Source organism: Equus quagga, chromosome 13 (assembly GCF_021613505.1).
Source record: "Equus quagga isolate Etosha38 chromosome 13, UCLA_HA_Equagga_1.0, whole genome shotgun sequence".
Lineage (NCBI taxonomy): Eukaryota > Metazoa > Chordata > Mammalia > Perissodactyla > Equidae > Equus > Equus quagga.
Genome location: NC_060279.1, coordinates 100,019,319 through 100,028,484, shown reverse-complemented (window position 1 = coordinate 100,028,484; position 9,166 = coordinate 100,019,319).

The window sequence follows — 9,166 nt, the reverse complement described above, 5'->3', positions numbered from 1 at the left end:
AAGGTATAAGTGACACCTTGAGATCTCCAATAAAAACGGTACTCAGGAGCTGAGGTCTGGTTGGGGTTGGAGTACTCATGGAAAGAGGAAGCGGGTAAAAGAGTGTTTACAGAATAGTACTCACTGCAGGATTCAATTTATGTTTAAGAATGGGCAAAACAAATCTATGTATTGAGTTGTAAATCAGAAAGCAGTTGACTCTAGGGGCTATTGACTCTGGAGAGAATTTCTTGGGCTGATGAAAATGTTTTTGTCTTGTTTTGGGTAATAGTTTCATGAGTCTATACAATTGTCAAGGCTCATCAAAGTGAACACTTATGATTTGTGCATTTATTATATGCAAATTATACCTTAATTTTTTTAAAGAGAGTGTTCAGAGTATTGAGTGATTGTGTGGGCCAGGGAACAGAGGAGCAGAAGAAGTGACAGAACTTTACCGCAGTCTGTGGAAAGATGGGACCCTGGCAAGGCCATCGTCAGCACTTATGGTTTATGACAGTACTGCCTCTAGGCAGAGGAACTAGAGAAAGGAGCCTCCAAGGATTCATGGCTTGGCAAAATAAACGCTCTGGGCTAACTCAGCCTGCACTGACCATCAGCTCTCATTTACTTCCTTGGCCTGATGCTAATAGGTCAGCCAATAGAACCAGATGTGGTGGCCCTGGACACTGTCATCATTTAAAGGGCCACCAAGCCCCAAATTTGACCTAAAAGGAGGCACAGTTCTTCACTGCTCTGGAGCAGAAAGGACTGTGCCCTGGCCTGAGTAGAAATAGGGCTTTGTCCTTGTATGAGTGAAGATTGTTCTGGATCTGGGTGGGAAGTGACTGTCCCCCAGATCAACGTAAATCTAGAGAGTAGCCTAGCATGAACAGAGGCCACACCCCATCCTGTCCTGACCGTGTCGGGGGAGGGAGAGGAAGGTTAGGGATAAGGGGAGAAACAAGTCTCAAAGTATAATTTTCAAAAAGTTAAAAATTAGAACTCTTACAGATACTCAAAGATTCATTTAACTTACTGAGGGAAGAACTAGAAAGATTGGAAATCTGGTTCAAAGGAAACAGGTACATATATAGCCAATCTTAGAATAAAGATTCTTTTTCCAAAGTTAGATACAGTATAAAACTATTTAATGTCCTACAGGGCAAAAAAATCATAACCTTTAAGGTTGTCTCTTCTTCACAGAATCAATTTGCATTTATAACAGACAAATAGATGAAATGCATCAGTTGTCTGCAAATTAACGTCTATCTATACAGTCTGGATCCTAAGTAGTAATAAAAAGCCAATCAAACAAAGGTACATTCCACTAGAGCAGTGGGTTCTCAAATGGGTGCAGTTTTAATTTCCAGGGGACATTTGGCAATGTCTGGAGACAATTTTGGTTGTCTCAATGTGTGTGTGGGAGGGTGGAGAATGCTCCTGGCATATGGTGGATAGTGGCCAGGGATGCTTCTGACCATTCTTTAGAATGTATTTATACAAAGGACAACTTTCCACAACAAAGGATTACCTGGCCCACAATGTGAACAGTGCTGAGTTTAGGAAACCTTTCTCTGGAATGATTTGTCAGACCTTGGGTGGGCTTGTTAGACATGCTCTAGTATGACTTTGAAAAGGCACACAGGATGACACAGTATCGTTTCCTTATTTCCTAGTTTTTGATAATTTTTCTTAACACAAAGTTGGCAAAATGTTGATAATTGTTGAATGTGGGTAATGAATACATAGTGATTAACCTTTTCTCTCTATTTTTGTGTATGTTTGATTTTTTTTTTCTATATTAAAAGGTAAAAAGAAAAAACAGATTCTGGTCTTTTGCTTATGGTCAGTTCCGTGTACAAGTGGCACAACTAAAGATCATGTTTAGACATAATATTTAAGTCTAAAGATGTCCCTCTTTTACAGCTTGGTCCCTGTACTCTGCCCATCTCCCCAGTCCGTGGTTCTCAGTTCTAGCTGCATTTTAAAATCACTCAGACAGATTTCAAAAATTCCAATGAGTGGGGGGCCAGCCCCGTGGGATAGTGGTTAAGTTTGGCAGGCTCCACTTAGGTGGTCTGGGTTCACAGGTTCTGATCCCAGGTGCAGACCTACACCACTTGTCAGCCATGCTGTGGCGGCAACCCACATATAAAATAGAGGAAGACTGGCGCGGATTTTAGCTTGGGTGAATCTTCCTCAACAACAACAAATTCCAATGATTCGGATCCACTCTTAGCAATTCTGGTGTAATTTTTCTGGGGGTAAGGCTCTATTTTTTTTTCCTTTTTAAAGTTTACCAGATGTGGAAAATTACACACTCACAACATGAATCAATTAAGGAACTTCATACTCTGAACTTGGTTTGAGGTGGGCTGGATGGGTAATACCTGGCAGTGCCAATGCGAATCCACTCTGGAAGAGGGCATCCCTCTGCCTCTGCCATATCTTATGCCTCTGACTCCACAAATAATTTTTCAGGGACAATGACCAGCAAGCTGTCACAGATAACCAGTCATGCAAGGGAACAGAACCACGTTTGAGTAAGACCCTGCAGAAACAGCAGTCAATATAAGCAGATCCATCTAGACAGAGTAGCTTTGGAGTAGTGATGTTGCTTTGGTCTGGTTTCAAGCCCAAGTGATTTTATAGCAGCCCTCATTCTACTTCTCTTAGTCCACAACTGGGAGGTCTTTGAGCAATATGAATGAATACATTACAGTGGTAGCTAGCCTGTTTGTCACTGGTAGGCAGATAACATTGTACCACTTATTTCCCATAAACTCTGCCCCCATCAGGTCCTTATAGTAGTTGCCCGTTTGCATTATGGGGTTTATTTCCCACTATATTCTCTATATGTAGATGTAGTGCTAGATATTGTTTATTTATTTATTTATTTATTTTTGAGGAACATTAGCCATGAGCTAACTACTGCCAATCCTCCTCTTTTTGCTGAGGAAGACTGGCCCTGAGCTAACATCTGTGCCCATCTTCCTCTACTTTATATGTGTGACACCTACCACAGCATGTCGTTTGCCAAGCAGTGCCATGTCCGCACCCGGAATCCGAACCAGCGAACCCTGGGCCCCTGAGAAGCAGAATGTGCGAACTTAACTGCTGCACCACCGGGCTGGCCCCTGTTCATTTTTAATCAGCATTACTTTCTACCCCATTTTATGCCCTCGCCTGTGTTTCAGGGGCTGGAAATCTAAGAACTTCATTTTCTGATTAACTTGCCCCCAAGGCTCTGACTACAATCTAGTTACTGCCAATGAGATGCTTTCATAGAAGATTTGGAAGTCATAGGGAGGTAGAGGCCTTTCTCCAGCAGTGAAGTGAGGTACAGACTTCAGCAGATACAGGCTTCTACAGTGGACTCATCAATCATCACCAATGTTGACAACAGTTTCCTGCAATTTCTGACCTCCAAATGTCAGATTTATTAGTGTGGCTACAAAGCCAGTGGCAATCTCTTGATGTTTGTCCCTCTAGCCATTCCAAAGATTTTGGAAGCATCTAATCCCCTATAATAAATCTCTTTCTGCTTGAAATACCTAGGATACCTATAGAGATTTCTGTTTTCCTGCATTGAGTCCTGACTGATATATGGGTTCTTCTGCGTCTGAGATAGTTAATTAATTCACAGACAATACAGTCCGAGAGTGGGCCAATAACTTTTATATAAAATGGTCCTTGTACCTTGCCTATCATATCTTAAGGAACAGATATCACTGAGCAACGGGACATATTATCTAATATTTTCTGGGCAGCTCAGCCAAGAATGTCGCATAGTTTATCACTTAACTGATAATGTTTTTGTGTTGAAGGAGTTTCCATCACTTTACTCCTTGTTGGGGGGGGTAAAAGTGATGGACTATGGGTAATAGATTTGCCAAAAATGGGCCCAAATCTCAGGTATATTTGTCATGCTTGTATATTATGTATTTGTCACATCATATAGATTACAAATAGGGACTTCTAAATCTTTCTTTATTACACACAAGAGACAAAAAGTAAACATAAACCTACTTTATTTGCTGGATTGGGACAGTGAGTATAAGATACGTTAAAAAGTGACCATGCATTTGGAGAAGTAGAAATTCCTTATATGGTTCCTGAAACAAAATTATCTCTGGGAACAATTTGATGATAACTAACTGATTAGACCAAAATGATGAAAAAATGGAATCTCTTTAACCAAATGGGAGCCAGGGCATAGTTAATTAACTGGAAGGCAAGCCCCTACCAAAAACCATATTAGTTTTTTATTGCTGTGTAACAAACCACAAGCATAACAGCTTAAAAGCAGATCCATGTCTTAGCTCGCCTTTCTGTAGGTCAGAAGTCTGGCATGCTTGGTTCTCTGCTCTGGGTATCACAAGGCTAAAATCAAGGTTTTGGCTAGGCCAAGTTCTCATTTCAAAGGCTCTGAGGAAAAATCCACTTCAAGCTCATTGTTGTTGTAGACAGAATTTAATTCTTTGTGGTTGTAGGACAGAGATCTCTGTTTCCTTGCTGGCTGTCAGCCAGGGGCCACTCTCAGTAACTAGAGTCCACCCTGAGGTCCCATGCACATGGCCAAGGGTCCAGGAAACAATAAATAAGAAACTGTGTGGGCACATGGGAGTTGACTTAAATTTTTTGCGCCATAGTTTTTCCATGTTTAAAATGTTTATAATAATGAAATTGTCATAGTTATTAAATAAAGTAACAAAATGAAGAAGAAAGATTCTTAAAGGCTCCCTTTCTTCCTTTCAGTAACAGTAAAGCCTTTCCAGGTTCTGCCCACTCCCACATTTGAGGATTTTATTATGGCCACACCCCACTTCCAGTTATGTTTGTCCAAACTCATCAAACCTCATACTTAAAATCAGTGCATTTTATTTTATGCAAGTCCTACCACAGTAAAATGAATTTAAAGCATACAGCATGGATACAAAAGTAACTACCCTAGTATACAAAAAGATATGGAGGATTTGAGTTTTGGCAGAGGATGGAAACTATTATAGAAGAAAAATGACCCAAATGGGGATTTTCATGTCTTTCAAATAACTGAAAGAAAGGACTCAACAGATAGATTGAACAGCAAATAAGACACGGGGGGAGAAAACGTTAGCCAAGTGGAATAGAGGACATGAATTCCAGAATAGAGTATGAGGAGAAACTGATAGAGGAGAGTGAAGACCCAGTACAAGCACAAGGTATACAGTAATTAAGTCTCATGTTTGTGGAATTGGGATATTAGAAGGGAACAAAATGGAGAAAGTTCAGAGGCAATATTTGGAGATTCTGAAATTGACAGATGACACCAAGGCACAAATTTAAGATGCACTTAGAACCCCAAGAAGGCTAACAAAAAAAAATCATAAGTAGGACCAAAGAGGAAATTTCCCGAAGGCAAAAACAAGTTCAGAGAAGCTTCCAGAGTAAAAAGAATGGCTTTCAAAAGAGCAGCCGTTGCACCAAGGACAAACAATCAAAAATAATAGAAACCAGAAGAAAAAGTGGTGATAAGAAAAAGCAAAGAGATGAACAAAATTTGATACATTTAAGAATGAAAGAAAAATGGTCACACTGCAGATAAAGTCACTAGAAAACAAGAATGAAAAGGCCAAGAAGAGCCAAGAATGAATGCATTCCATTGTATGTAAAGCGTACTGAAATAGGACTTAGCATTGAAACAAAAAGTTATTTTTTACAAAGAAAGCATGTGAACAGAGAGGTATATGACAATACCATGTGTCTCAGAAGAAACAACTGTATGTTGAAAAGGAAAAATGGTTTAAATGATAAAAAATAATTCTATCATAATTTCATTTTGATTCTGTTTCTTTCTACAACTTATGCAAAATAACCGTGCATCAAGATCATGAAAGACAAGGAAAGATTGAGGAAATGTGGAAGGTGGCAAAAGGCTAAGGAGAAGTAACAACTGAAGGCAAAGTGGATCCTGGATCAGAAAAAAAAAAAGACATTAGTGGGAAAATGGCAGAATTTCCACCAAGATCTGTAGCTCAGCTTATAATACTATATTGTACCATTGTGAATTTCCAGTTCTCAAAATTCATCTACAATGGTTAGTTACGTGGTTACCTTTAGAGTAAGTGGGGTGGTGAAATGTTATAAGGACTCTATCTAAAGGTGAACTATCATTGCACCATTTCTATGAGACTAAAATGAGAAAATGAGTTTACAATGAGATTTCTTGTTGTTTGTATTCTTTAGTGTTTTGTTTTTGTTTTGTTTTGTTTTTTTCTCTGGCAGACCCCTGCAATGACAATCACACTCAGACATTCAGCAAAGCCCTGAGACAGGGATCCCACGGCACATCCTAGGCTCCGCTTGCCACCTCTTCAGTCTGATGAGGAGGGAATGTGGCTGATGGTGGGGGGCAGGGAGATGAAGGCCCCTGAGTCCCAAAGTGATGGTGTCAACTGAAAGTTTATGGACCATGAGACCAGTACCCCCCTCAGATATAGCAAAAAAGGGCCCCAATCCTGGCCCCAAACCACAGGGCCCCCCACCTCTTAAGAGTACATCCCTGGAAAAGGTGAAAGCACCTCACCTTCTCCTCCTGTACCTTGGCCTGGCAAGGAGGGCCAGGCCATTGACTAGTCAAGGAGAGCGCTATCTCCTGAGTTGAGCACATTGATGGACCGGCACCTTCCTACTTCCATGGGGCAACTCCAAAACCTTTACTCAAGGGGGCTATGCCACTTTGCCACTTGAAGTACCTTTCTGGAAACACTACACCAGCCCTCTCCTGCAAACCCTCCACCCCCCACTCACTTTAGATACTTGGACCTGACCATGGAGGGCGCTGCCTCTTGGGTTGGATGCAATGGTGGATGGGCCAGCGGTCAGCTTCCTTCTTCCACAGGAGCAAGTCCTCTTCCTAAAGGCCTTCCTGGAGCCCAGGCTCTTCCCAAAGTAGTTGCCCCCATGAAAGGGGACCTTTCCTTTAGAAAGTAGGCAAGGCAGATGGTGCTTCTCTCACTCTGCCCTGCATGTGTGCACTCAGGGAGAGGGCCACAGGAGGATTTGTCAGAATTCCTTCTCACCAAGGCCTCTAGTCTCCTGAGGCCTTTCTTCCTCACTCCTTGAGCATCTCTCCAAGAGAAACACCCTAGGAACAAGAAGGCATGGCTTCTGCCAACCTAAAAGGCAAGTTCCAGAGATATAGGGGGATTTTCCTCCTGGAAGAAAGAAGATGCTCTAGGTGCTTTCTGGCTTTTCAAGGGCTCTCTGGTTTTATCAAAAACATGTGCTTTTCATCCTGAGAAAAAAGAACAAAACGGGAGGCATCACAATCCCTGACTTCAAAACATACTACAAAGCTACAGTAATCAAAACAGCATGGCACTGGTACAAAAACAGGTGCACTGATCAATGGAACAGAATTGAAAGCCCAGAAATAAAACCACACATCTATGGACAGCTTATCTTTGACAAAGGAGCTGAGGGCATACAATGGAGAAAAGAAAGTCTTTTCAACAAATGGTGCTGGGAAAACTGGAAAGCCACATGTAAAAGAATGAAAATTGACCATTCTTTTTCACCATTCACCAAAATAAACTCAAAATGGATTAAAGACCTAAAGGTGAGACCTGAAACCATAAGGCTTCTGGAAGAAAACGTAGGCAGTACACTCTTTGACATCAGTATTAAAAGGATCTTTTCGGACACCATGCCTTCTCAGATAAGGGAAACAATAGAAAGAATAAACAAATGGGACTTCATCAGATTAAAGAGCTTTTTCAAGGCAAATGAAAACAGGATTGAAACAAAAAAAACAACCCACTAACTGGGAAAAAATATTTGCAAGTCATATATCTGACAAAGGCTTAATATCCATAATATATAAAGAACTCTTGCAACTCAACAACAAACCATCAAACAACCCAATCAAAAAATGGGCTGGAGACATGAACAGACATTTCTCCAAAGAAGATATACGGATGGCCAATAGGCACATGCAAAGATGCTCATCATCGCTGATCATCAGGGAAATGCAAATGAAAAATACACTAAGATATCACCTTACACCCGTTAGAATGACAAAAATATCTAAAACTAATAGCAACAAATGTTGGAGAGGTTGCGGAGAAAAAGGAACCCTCATACACTGCTGGTGGGAATGCAAACTGGTGCAGCCACTATGGAAAACAGTATGGAGATTCCTCAAAAAACTAAAAATAGAACTACCATACTATCCAGCCATCCCACTACTGGGTATTTATCCAAAGAGCTTGAAGTCAGCAATCCCAAAAGTCCTATGCACCCCAATGTTTATTGCAGCACTGTTTACAATAGCCAAGATGTGGAAGCAACCTAAGTGTCCAGCAACAGACGAATGGATAAAGAAGATGTGGTACATATATACAATGGAATACTACTCAGCTGCAAAACAGAACAAAATCATTCCATTTGCAATAACATGGATGGACCTTGAGAGAATTATGTTAAGTGAAATAAGCCAGCGAGAGAAAGATAATCTGTGTATGACTCCACTCATATGAGGAATTTAAAATTATGGACTAAGAACAGTTTAGTGGATACCAGGGGAAAGGTGGGGTGGGGGGTGGGCACAAAGGGTGAAGTGGTGCACCTACAACATGACTGACAAACATTAATGTACAATTGAAATTTCACAAGACTGTAACCTATCAATAACTCACTAAAAAAAAAAAATTTAAAAAAAAACATGTGCTTTTCCTTCCTCAGGCACATCCCTCAGATGGCTTCTCAGGCCTTTCCTTTCCCTAGAACCCCAGCTGCCCCTCGGAGTTCCTGATGGAAGACCCCACACAGTGCCCCTTTCCCGACTGCCTATTATCAACCTGTTCACTTGGCAAGTCCTCCCCAGCTTTCCACCTGTACAAGGGTTTTCTTCTTCCTAGAGGGAAGTGATAAAGCCACAATACTGGGCTACATGGAAGCAGCTAGAAATTATCCTTCCTCTTCTCCAACGACCTGATTTTGAAAACAGGGCAAGGTAGGAACTGCTTTTCTTGGGCAAGAAGTGACTGAAACTTTGCTTTCAGAAGTGGTCACGCATGCCCCTTGAGAAGATATGAGTCAAAATTAGTGAGGACTAAGTGTGTGTGGAGGTTTTCCTGCCTGAGTTGGTTTCTGGGAAATAAATATCCGAAGCGCTTCACTGCGATGGTATGGATAGCTTGGT